This window comes from Sitophilus oryzae, unplaced genomic scaffold (assembly GCF_002938485.1).
Source record: "Sitophilus oryzae breed Bouriz unplaced genomic scaffold, Soryzae_2.0 scaffold_41_pilon_pilon, whole genome shotgun sequence".
In the NCBI taxonomy this organism is placed as follows: domain Eukaryota; kingdom Metazoa; phylum Arthropoda; class Insecta; order Coleoptera; family Curculionidae; genus Sitophilus; species Sitophilus oryzae.
In genome coordinates, this window is record NW_022146996.1 from 5,451,906 (window position 1) to 5,468,135 (window position 16,230).

Consider the following 16,230-nt stretch of genomic DNA (forward strand, 5'->3'; position numbering starts at 1 on the left):
TCAAATAAGTCCAAAATAACGGAGTTATTTTACTTTGAAAATTTCCAAAAAAATTATTTTTTGCTAAAATTTTGAGAACTGGATTTTTTCTGGATTTTCTTTCTTGTAAATTTAATCTAATACCTATGTTGCCATATTATGAAGAAATTATATTTTTTAACTAAAAACTAAAAAATTTCCAAAAAATTTTTCAAAAAATTTCCAATTTTCAAAATTTTTTTTTCGCGAAAAATCTTCACAGGCGTATTTCTGGGGTTGACCTATAATACCAGTTAAAATACTTGCACTTATTTCTAGGACACCCTGTATATATATTTTTATTTCCTGTTCTATAAAAATACGTTTCATCTTTTTCATTTCCTGTTCTATAAAAATACGTTTCATCATCGACAACGATATGAAAACAGTGATATTTTTCTATCAGATGTAGAATTAAAAAGTGAACATTTTTTTGGATTTAAAGTGTTTCTAAATTTTTAACGGTTTCCCAGATATTCGCAGTATTATATTACATATGGTTCTTCCATCAGTAAAATTTTATCAAAGCCATCTAATATGATCTTTGATATTTTACCGTTGAAAACCCCATGAATATGTTATGTATTACAGCGAATCTGCAGAATGGCTAAACATTTAGGAACACTTTAAATACAAAAATTGTTTATCTTTTAATTCTACATCTGAAAGAAAAGTAATATACAGGGTGTTGCATTTAAAAAAATTGAGATAAAACATTTTAAATATTCCGATTTTGGTGACGCCATAAAAAATACCCTGTATAGAATAATGTAAATTTTTCTACACGAATTTATTCTGTTATCCTTTATGTTTAGTGAAAACATAGCTAAGTATTAATAAAGTTATATTCACTCTAGTTTTTTACCACTTTTCGAATATCATGTTTTTAACCAAAGTTTGAGTAAATAAGAAATAGAATGGCAACACCGCAGAGTGCTTCAGTCAGTACTACAGAGTGCTTCAGTCTGAAGGAAATAAAAATGACTTGACCGTTGAAGTTATAATTTAGTCAAAATTTAAGATTTCCTTGGGGGACACCCTGTATACAACAAAATATTTTTAAGACAAGCCCCTTTATAAACCATGCAACACCTGAAATCATATAGTCGACACCGATATGAAAACAGTGGTACTTTACAGTGGAAAAGTGAACATTTTTTGGATTTAAAGTGTTTCTAAATTTTTAACGGTTTCCCAGATATTCGCAGTATTATATTACATATGGTTCTTCAATCAGTAAAATTTTAGGCTGTACTTAAACTGCCGTTAAACGGCAGCTTACTAAAATGCCGTTAATAGGTATGACGTCGTTGATGTAACGCACTTGACGGCTTTATGAAATATAGAAATTTTATAAGGACTAACCAACGCTATCCACCCCACCAAATAACCAACTTAACCAACGCAACTAACCTCGACACTGATAAAAAATATAAAAACCAAATATAAATTAGTAAAAATCAACCAACCCCACCAAATAACCAACTAACCAATGAATTAACACCCTCCAAATAACTACGGTAACCAACCCGCCAAATAACTAATGGTGGGTTCATACAGCCAAATAAAATAAAATAAGAATAAAATAAAATAAAATAAGAAAGTTGGTTATATGGGATACCGTACATGCGTTCATACAGCCAAATAAAATAACAAATAAAATAAGAAGTCTTTATCTTTTAACTTCTTGTTTTATTTTATGTGAAAACGGCTTTGCGCACGCTTAATTCTAACCTACAAATATTTTCAGTTTGGATTTAATTTATTTTATAATTTCACATAAGTAAAATGTATAATATAGTAGGCAACGAATAAATAAATATACTATAAATAGTAAAATTACTATAAACAATCGTAAAAGTTAACTTTTATCCAGCCTCATCGTAATGCGCATGAGCAAATATATATTTCTTATTTTATTTTATTTGACTGTATGAACGCACATAAATAAGAATTCCTTATTTCTTATTTTATTTTATTCTTATTTTATTTTATTTGGCTGTATGAACCCACCATAAACCAATTCAAATAAAAAGAGTGAAACCAATGCAATAAGATCACGTTATAAGCAAAAAAAATATAAAAAGTCTTGGTCGCGGTGAGATTTGAACCCGGACCATTCGCTTACGAAGGGATAGCCTCAGCCACTGACCCACAGGTGCTCTCGCAGAGAGCTTAAGGTTAGGCATTACTTTCCGCCGACATGAACGACGTCACAATATCTATTAACGGCATTTTAGTAGGCTATCGTTTAACGGCTGTTTAAGTACATCGAAAATTTTATCAAAGCCATCTAATATGATCTTTGTCTGATATTTTACCGTTGAATACCTCATGAATATGTTATGTAATACAGCGAATCTGCAAAACGGCTAAAAATATAGTAACACTTAAAATACAAAAAATGTTTATCTTTTAATTCTACATCTGAAAGAAAAGTAATATACAGAGTGTTGCATTTAAAAAATTCACAGTCCTTTACAAAGATGCAACCGGGGGGGGCATTGAAAATGATGAATAAAAACGAAAAAATATGATTAGTGTTAATATGAGTGTATTACATACATATGTTTAAATAACGAACTTAACAAAAAACAACAGATTTAAAGATTCACTGAAAAAGTAGTAATGTTAAAATTAAATAAAACATTATCAATAATAATTATGCGATCGCACCTATCCGTAAAACAAGCAAGCAAAAAAAAGAATTCTTACGGAAAGTTACATTTTACGATATAATTTTTTAACTGTTAAAGGCAAACCCCATTTAAACACAAAACTTTTTAATACCTACTTACTACTGTATCTAAAAGACTTTTTTTTAAATTACTAAATTCTTAGCCACGCTTCTGTTTTTCTTGGCTGTTGTGCGTCACGTCACAGATTAACAGGCCCACGTTTGCACCACAAGGCGATGCTGCAGACCACTAGGTAGACCGGTCGTAGAAATTTATGTTATACAACTTGTAGTCAATCTACACAAATATTATCAAAAACTTTTTTTCTTTTAAAATGTGTTCAGATTTTATAAAAAGTATAAGTCAAAATCGCAAAACTTAAATTTGATATGAGTTTCTTAGTTTTTAACTAATATAGTGGCGAATTACAAAAATTCCTTTTCAATGAAAATTAATGAGTTAAATAAAATAATTTAATAAATTACTAGCTTTTTCTCGCAACTACGTTCGCGTTACACCTCGAATCGTTTATGCATTGATTTAAATGATTTTTTACTTCTTTATAGAGAGCTAGTGAACATATAGATGTTTTTTATTTTTCATCTTTTTTTTATTTATTAAGAGCACTAATACTCTCTTTATAGGTTATTTTTTATTCTTTGAAGGATAATTGAGGAAGATATATTTCCTTATGATGTCACTAAATAAACCCTTGTATAAAATTTTATACTGTCTGGTTTATAATGTTATAGTATTGCATTTTCGTACAGCAAACTTTCATTCCCTATTTTACTCCCTAAGGGTATAAATTTCATAAATTCGCTTTACCTTTGTGCCAATTTTTATGTGTATAATCCAGACGTCACCAAGTTTTATATAAATTTTTACTAACTTTACCCATTTGGTTGATGAATTTCAAAAATTTCTTCTAATTCTTTTTGTAGGATTTCATTCTTCTAGACGAAATAGTAAGGAATTTTCATACAACAAACTGTTCCGAGATAATTTTACTCTCTAAGAGGATGAATTTCCTAAAATCGCTTTGTGTAGCTAATTCACTAATGTCGTTTAAACGAACCTTTGTGCTAATATTTATGTATCTAAAGCTGGCGGCATCAACTCACTCTAAAATATCTAAAAACGTAATATATAATCTAACTGACACACCACTGACAATGACAACTAATTTATTTCTGGAGGTATTGTGTGTAGGTGTTTTCAGGTATGTTTTAGTATTTAGTCGTTTTACACAAAGAAATAGCCATTAAGCACTATAAAAATACTTCATAACAAATCTACACATATATACCTTTCATTTAAAAAAAGAATCAATATTGGTAAAGCGGTTTCGGCGGGATGGATGCAACAAAAAACCCTTTGAGGTTTTATATATGTATGGATTAATTATTTTTCCAACATATTTTACTTTGCAAATTTTTATAAATATTCAGACTCGCTAATATCGTACTCCACCGTGTCCAGCCTCAGTGTTGCCAGGTCAAAATTCACTAAATGGCGATTTAAAAAATCACTAAAATTTCACTAGATTTAGATTTTTGAATAGAAAACTTTTCTTAATGGGGGGGAGGGGGGATGGGATGTTGATGAAAATACCGAAAAACATATTATATGCATATTTTTGTTTTATTTTAACCATTTAAATCACAAGTCAACAGAAACAGCTTTGATTTAGATATTTAAACTTAAGTAAACTAAAACAAAAGACATCACATATTCTTTGGTGCCTGGCGTACAGACAAATTAGGTATGTATGATTAAAGATATATGTAGTTATGATTATGTATTTCAACATTTCGCTGGGTTATTATATTATATTATATTATTATGATACAAATCGTAATATTATGATATAACGTGATATGAAACTTTCCGATCTTAGGATACCTGCTACTGGTATCAACTACTACCATACCTACTACTGTCACCGCTATGGGGAGATAATACACAATCGATATTGCATAGTGGTGTTTACTCTACTTTCATGTTAAGGCAATATTTCCCATTTAGGATTAATTTAAAATAAATAAATTATAAGATCAAAATATTAAAAATAATAAAATTCGAAAAAATCACTAGAATATGGCATTTTAATAAAAGTTTTCACTAAATCACTAAATTATAAAAAAATCACTAGATCTAGTGAAATTTCACTAGACCTGGCAACACTGTCCAGCCTGTTTAGCCAAACGTAGGCCGAGTCCTCTTCGGCGGCGTCGTGACCCTGGCCGAAGGAAGAGTCTTGAAGACGTTCATCCGCGCAGAGGAATAAGTTGACTGCGTAGCGTATTGCGTATTAATTGATTCTGAAACTTTCTATCTCGTGTATAACATGTTACGCAAGTTTATTATTTTAATCTCGATTTTAATAGATAAATGTGATAGATAAAAAACCAATCAGGAAAAATCCAAAACCTACCGTTATAGGAGGTATAAGATGATTAAACTTATATAATGACAACTACTTATCGAATATCAAATTAATTACTACTGTCAGCTAGTTCAGCTACTGTCTAGGTAGAATATACCTAGAGTACCTACACCTACCTATGATGTAGGTAGATTAAAGCTTATTTTGACGTTACCTCTCACTTCGGTGTCACAAGCTGAATTTTTCAGGGATGGAAGTACAGTACATGATATGGGGACCCTTATTCCAAAAGTAGTACAAAATTAGACCGGGTAAAAGGGCACTATCATCAAAAATCGATATATTAATACCACCGTATAGAGAAAACAAATACTTACTTTTTGATCCAGTACACAATAAAGTCTTCGTAGGGAGTAATTTTTTATAATTACTTACGAAAAAACATTTCCATTAGCGCTTATGACCAAAAAAAACTTTAAACATGAATAATCATTTCAATCATGCGAAAATTTGGTTTAAAAATAGATTTTTAATATAACTTTCATTTAACGAAAACGAAGGCCTAAATGAAAAAAAACAAACAATTTAAAAGTTTCGCTTATGTCTTGACAAGGTATCAAAGCAAACCCATATTTTTTGCTTTTAAACTATCGAAAATTTTATCAAAGCCATCTAATATAATCTTTGTCTGATATTTTGCTAATAAAGATATATCAATAAACAATTAGCGATGTAATGGTTTTTGCGCGCGCTGGCCGACTGCCGCCGCTGCGCCGAGATTTCCTATACCCTTGTATATATGACGTCATGGTGTGGCAAATGTAGCATTTTAATTCGATTTGGGCTCCCTTATATAGGATAACAGAAACATTTTCAATGTTAAAAATTGAGATAAAACATTTTAAATATTCCGACTTTGGTAACGCCATAAAAAATACCCTGTATAGAATAATGTAAATTTTTCTACACGAATTTATTCTGTTATCCTTCGTGTTTAGTGAAAACATAGCTAAGTATTAATAAAGTTATATTCACTCTAGTTTTTTACCACTTTTCGAATATCATGTTTTTAACCAAAGTTTGAGTAAATAAGAAATAGAATGGCAACACCGCAAATAAAAATAGTGTACGATATGCAGAATTTTAAGCCAAATCCAATTATCTACAGAAAAATGGGGGATGCAATTTAAAAAAACTTAAAACTTTATCTTAACTTTTTTATGTGACATCCGGTATACAAGAAAATATTTTAGGATAGGTCCCTTCATAAACAGTGCAACATCTGTATAAAACTTTTTTTCATATCTTCGACAACACCGACTTCCTCGCACTAATGGACCACCCTGTATGTAAATAAAGATCTCTTGTTAAATTTTTCATATTTTAAAAGATCATGCTGCTATGGTAAGAGATTTGTGTAGAGTTTTCAGTGTTAACTGAAAACTCTACCAATAATGTCCCAATGTTTTGCACCTGTGGTGCCAGGACTGCTAAGGCGACATCTCTTTTTTTAGTTTCATTTTTAATTCCTCGAGTTCTTCTTCAGTAAGTTCAACAAGATATGATTCCAGTTAGTATTTTACATCTTCTTAATACAAACCATTAACTTCCTCTCAAGGCAACGACTTTTCTAAAGCAGCATTTTTTTTAAATTTGATCTTTGATACCAAGCACACATGGCCAGAAATCCTACGCGATCCTATCTATTGTATGTCGCGTTTCTGCTCAAAATGTACCAGTAAGATCAGTAGGTTTAATAGAGAATCTTACCGTAGAGCTGCAAGTGTAGCAAATGCTACTAAATTTGAGTTTGGAGGCGTAGCATTTCGGTCTGTAGAAAGAAATGTTTACACAGATACTGATTTGAAGTACGAGATAAACTGCGAACTGAACTGACAGAAAAAGAAACTGTGGTAGAAGTCGTCAAAAACAGATAGAAATAATGGTTCGGAAGATTATTATATTTTTAAAAGTTCAAGGTCTTTACTTAGATACTCAAAATTGAAGTATTTGTCATAGTTATAATAAAATCGTCAGAATTTTATTTGTTATTTGCATATTTGGTATCTGATATTTGTTATGGATATTTTATCTAAAGGTTCGCACGCTTTCTCTGAAATAATATCTAATGGAGATATCATCTATCTACGCATATATACACCTGTATAAATTTTTACGTGGTTCAAATTTCAGAATGGATTAAAATTTCTAAAAAGTTATATAAAAATAAAATTCGAGAATATAAAATTGATACAATTTTCCCAATAATCCAATATAACTTGAATTACTGAAATTGATTTACCCGAAACAGATAGTAATAATATAACTACATATCGATATTCAATTAAAAAAACTACCATTTAAAAAAAAAGAGAAAAATAATACTTTGGCAACTCGTTTATTTTCGACAAGAAGTAAAAATATTAAAAGAAGTCTTTTGCGATAAGATAATAACTGAGAACTATTCACTTTATAAGCAATTTTACTTCTTTTTAATTTTCAATTAAAATAAATTATTAAATGTAGAGAAAGGAAAATACAGATATATAAAATCCAGTAGTTTTCAAAATTTAAGCAAAAAAATTCGGACTATTTTAGACTTATTTGAAAAACGACAAAGAGAAAATATATTTCTTTTATCTTGATCTACCAGCACTCAATATTTGCACTCAGTAAATGCTTATCCTGTAATTATCAATATTTTTGGCATAAAATACAGCTACAAAATGTAAACTTAAACTTACTTAATAGTAATGTAGAATGAATGGGAGGGGGTTAATTACCGCGATCTATTGTGTCCCCCTTTCTTGAGTTATAACTCATCAAAGTGTCTATAACTCATCATACATGGAGATTTTTCTGTTATAGGGTGGATAGGGTATTTCCCATCCTTCTCTGATAACAGATGTACCTCCTCTGAGGAGTGGACATCTATCTCCTGCAAGGGTCTACACCCTTGCACGGTTAGGGTTGGGCCTCCGTGTCCTTCACACTCGAGGAGCTTGCCTCCGGCTGAGATACCAGTGACGTGGACGCTGGATGATCTGTCTCCATTTTCTCCACCTGTTTAACTTGGTTTGGTCATTAGAGTGTGTTGTCCCGAATCTATAATAGAGGATATATCCCTCTTTCTCCACTATCTCCTCGGATTGGAGGTCAATTCCTATTATGGGAACCTGACCATGGCTCTCCTTCTTCGAGTTGATGACTCACCACCTCGTTGTCCTTAAATTGGAGTTCTGGCAAAGCTAATGATACGTCCCTGCTTGCCTCTCGGTATTGGACAACTATCCGTCCTGGCTTTTTTCTCTGTATTTGCAGAGGTGAGAGGTTCCCGCTCCCTCTCTTACCCTTTGGTGGACATGCGCCAAGATGTTTCTTTGTTCCATTACTCTCTCTTTTTTCGAGGAGTGTTTTTGCTTTTGCTACCTCTGGAGCAAATCCTTCGTGGAACAGTCGGAGGTATATCCGTACTCCTGTTCGCCTGAGATCTACTCTCAGCGAGTCGTCTAGTCCTCCTGGTTGGTTAAAGGCCGGGTAGAAGAAACTGTAGCTTATGCAGTCTATAGTCTATTGGGAGCAGAGGTAAAATCCCGACCCGCAAGGGTCGTCAGTCCACTCCTACATAGCTCCGCATGTAGAAATAAGGGGTAAATACAATCCGGTTCCTCCTGGTGCCTCAAAGTTAAGACCAGAAAAGGCTATCTAAGGATATATCTAGCCAAGCATCCTTTTGATCTGGTCCTGCCATCGTAGGATTTATTTTTCTTTTGTGAGGGTTTCTCTTCTTGGTCCGGGCGGTTAAGCGAAGACCCTCAATACTCTCTGCCCATGTAACATGACCGCAGATAGTAGAGGGTGCCTGGTATGACGGACAGGATAGTCCAATCCGACATCGTTATACATTTTGGTGCAATTCCCTAGCCACAGCACTACGGCCAGGGACAAGACAGCGAGATGCTCCTTAGACCCAGCCAAAAGCCAGGGGAGCTTCCCCACCAACGGCAAGGTCTCGCATCTCCTAGGAGAAGTACCTAATAATGAGGCTTAACACTAATCTTTTAGTATCTTAATACGTGCTTTAGCATTGTTTTCTTTAAATTGCAAATTGAGTCCTAGTTTCAAAACACTACAAATCCACACAAGTCAAATGTTGAGAAATTGGAAAAAAATGTTTTAGAGTTGTTAAAGAGTAAATATAAAGTCGATATTTTAGAGCCAGGAAATGATAGGATTTGTCGAAGTTTGCAAAGTATATGATGTTAGGTTGTAAAGAACTAGAAGACGAATCCATTAACATATATAACTCATTTTTATGGAAAAATGGATTTGTCGGGTTTTGAAACTAGGCGACTCAATTATCTTGTATTTTTCTGAAATGACCATAATTTAATAATTAAAGAGTAAGGCCCGGTGGTACATAATCGGTTCAGGGTGAGTTTAGACCAAATTCCAAATTTTAATAGTCAGTGTTCAATGACTTTTTATCATTGAAATAGTTCAAAAATTAGGTATTTGACAACTAAATTGGGGCCATCCATTTTCGAAGTTTAAACTGGGCTTTTAATCTTCTTAACATCTTATAACACAAGAAAAATGTACTACTTAAAATAATTACCGAGTTTAGAGTTTATCGCAGTTTACATAAACCTAAGTTTAACCTATGTTTGTACAACCGGTCATAAAGTCATAAAAATATCGAAATATGCACTTCATCATACTTCTAGTAATAATTCGGAATAAATAAACGATTTTTTTGGACTTCGCTGTATTGAAAGAAAATAACATTACCTACACCTCTATATTGAAAAAAACTCACCATGCTATTTCGCAGTTAGCTAAACGCCTCTTTCTCAAAGCTAAACTCTACTTCCAATCAAATTAGCTGATGCAGTGCATTAAAATCGATTTTATTCAAGACTAGATATAATTTCCATCTTTGTTAGGTAGGGCACAGCTATAGATAACGCACATTCATATGCCTCTGCCAAAAATATTACGTTACGTAATAAGTTCGCTGTCAATTATATGTAAATTTATATGGGAAATGGCATCGATCGTCATTTCCAAGCTATTACGCTAAAGATACACTACTTTCCCCATTCCTCGACTGTAACAGTGTTTGAATCAAAGTGTATCATGTTATTGCTTACGGAATATACACTATGACTGTATCAACTATAGGAATTAATGGGTTTCCACTATAATCCTTATCATTTAATTATAACATTAATAGGGTACTACAATTGCTAGCTCAAAATTGTTCTATTTCCTGTGCGTTTTCCCACTCTTGTTGGACTTCTGGGTGGTGCAAGTCTTGGCAAAACAGTAATTCGTAATGCTAATTTACTGTCTAAAAAACAAGAGAAAAAACATACCGAGTATATAAATACTACAAATAATTAACTAAACCGTATATGGGTATTACTGTGTATATTTAAGTTAGTTTACCTTCAGACAAATTTTCCGAACTTTTCAAGATATAGTAAGTACCGTATGATCGAAAAAAGGACGTCCTGTTGGCTTGGAAATGAACATCGATGACATTTCCCATATAATTTACATATAAAATGACAACGATCTTCATTTCTTAGTCATCGCTGGCGCCGCTTTTTTTTATCATACCACAGTTCTTTCAATCAACGATCATACAGTATATCTTCTCGTATATAGTGTCTCTATATGGAAAGATATTTAAAGGTAATGCAATAATTCTAATAGTTGTGGGTAATTGAATAGAATATTATCAAAACGTTTGTATAAGGACAGAAAAATAACTTTAAAAATAAATATGAAACTTTAACAATCTGCTAACACATTCGATGCCTACAGAAACTAAAGTAATGAGCTAAGAAAAAAATTCTTAAGTACATAAGTATTTCTAAATCACAAAGCGACATTTCTATTTCACTTAGTCGGGTATATAGATATTGAAAATGCCCCCCAAGAAATGTCATTCACCCCTCCGTAATTCTACTCCTCTTTATGGATTTTGCATTGCGTCCAAAGGGGGGATGATTCTCCCTTGCTTCTAGAACACGGTTTTCTGCACAATTACCCTTACGTCAATGCCACTTACGTAAAAAGATATTTATCCTCCCTCGAATACAAAACTATGACAATTCATAAGAAAATCAATATAATCTATATATATAAATCTGACTGTCCTGACTGATACTGACTCATCAACGCCCAGACCAAACCCTTGACCCTAGAAAGCTGAAATTTTGCACAGGGGTTCCTTTTATGATGTTTACGTAAGATAAGAAAGGATTTTTTAAAATTCATCCCCTAAGGGGTAAAAGGAGTGGAATATTACAATATTTTTATTTAAAAAACGGTCAAGTTTCCGAAAAAACGCTGAAACACGTATATTTTATTTTCTTTTTTACATATTTTCAGATTTTTTTAAAAATGTATACAGGGTGTTTCGAAAAATCTGGTCATTGATTAATCACGATCCTGCTTAAAGCGCTTGACGTAAAAAAGCTGATTTTGGGAAAACGGATTGACTTTAGGGTGTAGAGGTTCGATAAGAAGGATTTTTCGAAACTCGAATTCTAAGGGGGTGAAACCGCCCCTCAAATATTAGAATATTTTTATTTAAAAAACGGTCAAGTTTCCGAAAAACGCTTAAACACGTATATTTTATTTTCTTTTTTTACATATTTTAAGATTTTTTTAAAATGTATACAGGGTGTTTCGAAAAATTGATTAATTGGTCATTGATTAATCACGATCCTGCTTAAAGCGCTTGACGTAAAAAGCTGATTTTTGGAAAAGGGATTGACTTTAGGGTGTAGAGGTTCGATAAGAAGGGATTTTTCGAAACTCGAATTCTAAGGTGGTGAAACCACCCCTCAAATATTAGAATATTTTTTATTTAAAAACCGGTGAGTTTTTCGGAAAAACTCTTAAACATGTATATTTTATTTTGTTGTTTTACATATTTTAAGGTTTTTTAAAAATTTATACAGGGTGTTTCATAAAATATAACCATTGAGTAATCACGATTCTACTTAAACTGCTTGACGTTTAAAGCTAATTTTTGGCAAACGGATTGACTGTGGGGTGTAGAGGTTCGATAAAGAGGGGGTTTTCGAATTTCAAATTCCAAGCGGGTGAAAACGACCCACAAATATTACAATATTTATTTTTTAAATACGGCGAGCCTTTCGGGAAAACACTTGGACACATAATTGATTTTGTTTTTTACATATTTTGAAATTTTTTAAAAAATCATACAGGGTGTTCCAAAAGTTGGGTAATTGAGTAATCACGATTCTGCTTAAACTGCTTGACGTAAAAGCTTATTTTTGGCAAACGGATTTTCGAAAGTCAAATTCCAACGAGATGAAACTACCCCTCAAATATTATACCAAGTTATATAATAATATCGCCATATTGTTTTTTCTCATGCTGACATAAATGTAAGAAAATTTTATCTTAGTTTGTATGTTAATGGAAATTCTTGCTTTGCTTGATCATCACCATTACAAATGATTAATCCGACGCGAACGAAGTCGCGGGTACACACTAGTAAACAATATATTTATTTAAAATATTTTACAACCTAAAATACTATATAAAAATTAAGGAAAAAATGGAGAGAGAAATACATTAAACCCTAGTCTATTTAGATAAATAAGAATATCGTTAGTTTTTTAATTTTTTTATTGACAGAATTTTGACGGAGAATATTATTTACATCTAAGGAGCAGCCGCTAGGTACTTATTGGTATATGTGCAACGGTATATGTCACAAACAACATGTTTGTTACGACTTAATATACGTATATTTATGTAACTTATTTTTATTTCGATTCAGCAAACTTTTATGCTTTGATGATTTTGCGTGACATCTATTTATGTATCTGACCCATTAACCGACCTTTAAATTAGTAGCTACATAGTTGATATTCGTGATAAAAATAATATCCGCATGCAAAAAAATAATTGGTACTTTAGTATAAATAAACAGAAGCTAAAATTAATTAATAATATACATACTAGTAAATACGGGATAGTCCATAGAAATTCATTGGAAGAATGAGCGAAATTCATTCTTCCAATGAATTTCGTTCATTGGAAATGCTCTTCGTGATTCGATCAGATCATAATATATGGATCAGATATAAAAGCGCGACTTCGGACGAGTATGTTATTCATTCACGCATTGAAGGGTGGAGCAAAGCTCAAAAATAAGCTAATTTTACGATCTTGAGCAGAGACCGAGAACTCGGCCCGATTTTTCACCGAGGATAACCGTAACCGAGACTGAGATCTTAGTAATTAGGACCTTAGTAATTTTATTAAATGCTACATATTGATTTTTTAGAAGCAGCATTTGGTCTAAACAGAAATGTTTACACAGATGCTGATTAGAGACACAAGATGATCTGTAAACTGAACTGACGATAAGTAAAAGCCGATAAAAATAATGGTTCGATAGATGAGTTTCTGGTATTTATTAACATGTTAAAGCCTGATGTGATTTTTCAAACCACTCTAACAGAAGAGTCACTCTGATCATCATTCCGTAAAGAAGCAAATGGTCTTATAATTCGCTTCACTTACTAATTAAAAGGATAATTATAAAAAAGTAACACCGGCCAATAATTTAAACTTATATATTTCCGATTGGACAAACAATGCAATTACACGGTTAGTAGCTTTATTAATAGCAAACAGAATTAATTTCTCATTTTAGTAACCGCAATTAACTTTTTAGCATTCGGTCGTGATCGAAAGTGAATTAAATTTCAAGAGTTAATAATATAAAGTTCATGTTTATCTACGCATTAATTTGAGTAATTTCATTTTTTTTAATAATAACACTTTATTAATGACACGCTATATGAAAAAACTACTTTAAATAAAGAAACTTCTTTTTTGATAAATGGATTTCTATAGACAGGAATACTTAATAATTGTGAAATACTGTATTTATCTAAATTCCTGTAACATATTTCCGTGGTATTAAAAAAATACATGTACTGGGTGTCCCAAATTCGAGTTTTATCTCTGGATCTTCAAAACTAGAGGAGATACGAAATCGGCTAAAATAGAGGCAAAGTTGCGCATTTTGTTGCTAATCAAGATGCCACCTAAAAAGTTTAAAAATTTCAAATATTTATATATTCTTTCTTTATATAATTTTTTTCCGAATTACGAATATTCGCCATTGTATTTATTATTTATAGTTATATTAATATGAATTATAGTTTAGTTTACACTTGATAACGGTCAGTGATCATTCTGACCAAAAGGTTGTGTTAATCAAAAGAAATATAACACTGGAAGTGGAAAATTCTTTTACTGTCAATACTGAATCATTGTCTATTACATTCATAGCTATAAAGTTATTTATTTGTACAATATTATTGTTTTACTTTTGCGTATTTAGTATTTTTTAGTATTTATTTTCTTTGCGTAAAATGTTAAAGAAAAAAAAACGCAATGCGGATTCGTAGAAGGTACCACTCCTAAAAATCTATTAAAAAGTGCAATACTTGCTAAAGTCTTGCACCAAGAGTAGCAAGACCAAAACTGGACCCTGCAAGACTCAAGACCAAGGCTACTATTAAACTGCATTACCAAGATTAATGGAGTCTTGGTTTTGGTCTTGTTTTTGGACAACGATCTTCATTTCTTAGTCATCGCTGGCGCCGCTTTTTTTTATCATACCACAGTTCTTTCAATCAACGATCATACAGTATATCTTCTCGTATATAGTGTCTCTATATGGAAAGATATTTAAAGGTAATGCAATAATTCTAATAGTTGTGGGTAATTGAATAGAATATTATCAAAACGATCCACCTCCGAGGAATCAGCGGCCGAAGAATGGCAGCTCTTATTCCTGCTTATGTGTTGGGGAAGCTGCTTATGTGTTGGCGAAGCCCTGGGTGCCTGAAGGCTAGTATTGGGATGCGAGATTTAGGAGCGACTGGACACTACGTCCAGAAGAGTTTTGTGATTGTCCGGAAGACAGTTTTGGGAGGGGGATTTGGTACCGAAGAATGGAGATTAGATCATAGGAGGTAACATACTTGTAAGTATGTTTGAAACCATGGTTTTGACATGACTGGCTACTTGTTCAAGTAGTTGTTTATGGAGTTCTTGGTTTATTGAAGAGATGGGTAGGAATGACTCAGGGGTATTTCCTTGTGGCGAGTTGTTGAGATTGCTTTTGAGCACTGAAGCATAGGCAAGCAAGGTAGGGTTTGGAGGGATAGGAGTCGGGACCTTTGAGGGTTCCGGCTGACTAAGGATGTTTGTATTGGGATCACGATTTCTTGGATTTTTTGGGCATGAATTGTGGCTAGCTGGATGCGGACCTCCGCAATTTGAACAAATTGCAGGTGCATCAGCCTCTTTATCACAGGATGGGATTAGTGTGATGGGATTTGGCGCACCTCACACAACGCGGGGCCGCAAAGCAGTTCGAGGCGGCATGGCCGAATTGCTGGCAATTGTGGCACTGACGTACCCCATTACCGCGCCTCGGCGTCACCACCCGAACCCTCAGCGAGCCCACATGCGTGATGTCGAAGATGTGGATTTGGTGTTTGGGTACTCTGACCTTGACGACGGCCATAGGAATACCGTCTCGTGAGAGACGACCCATTTCTCTGACCTCGAAGCCTTGGGATGTAAGGTCCTCAATTATTGCCGAGTTGTCGACAAAAACTTCAACACCTTTGATTAGAACATTAAGATCCCTGTCATCAGGGGAAAAATAAGTATGAAAGGGTATTTTCTTGCTTTTGAAATAGTCGACGATGGCCCTATGGTCATCAGAAGAAGAGGGAGTGATTCTAATGCCGAGAGGCACAGTTTTTGCTTCAGAAAAGTAGATTTTCTGCTCTTTGAAAGTTCTTGTGATGCTCATCCAGAGACGAGTATCACGAAGTACGACTTGGGGAGGCTTTTTGGGCCCTTTGCTTTTAGATTGAGGCTCCTGCTGCATTTGAGGAGCAGCATGGGGAATTTTAGGTTGAGGCTCCTGCTGTGTTTGAAGAAGAGCAGGGGGGGGGTTTGGGTTGGGACGCCTGTTGCGTTCGAGGAGCAACAGCGGGAGGGTTTACGATTTTTGGGACCTGACGTTCCGGGCAATCGGGCTTATTTTTATCGGGATTTGCA

The 16,230-nt window shown here is 33.3% G+C and overlaps 1 protein-coding gene across 2 annotated transcripts in view; it reads left to right on the forward strand.

Annotated features, from left to right (window-relative positions):
* Nucleotides 1-16,230, forward strand: part of LOC115885666 (ancylostoma secreted protein-like) — a 63,875-nt gene that overhangs the window by 16,410 nt on the left and 31,235 nt on the right. The gene's annotated exons all lie outside the window — the stretch shown is intronic.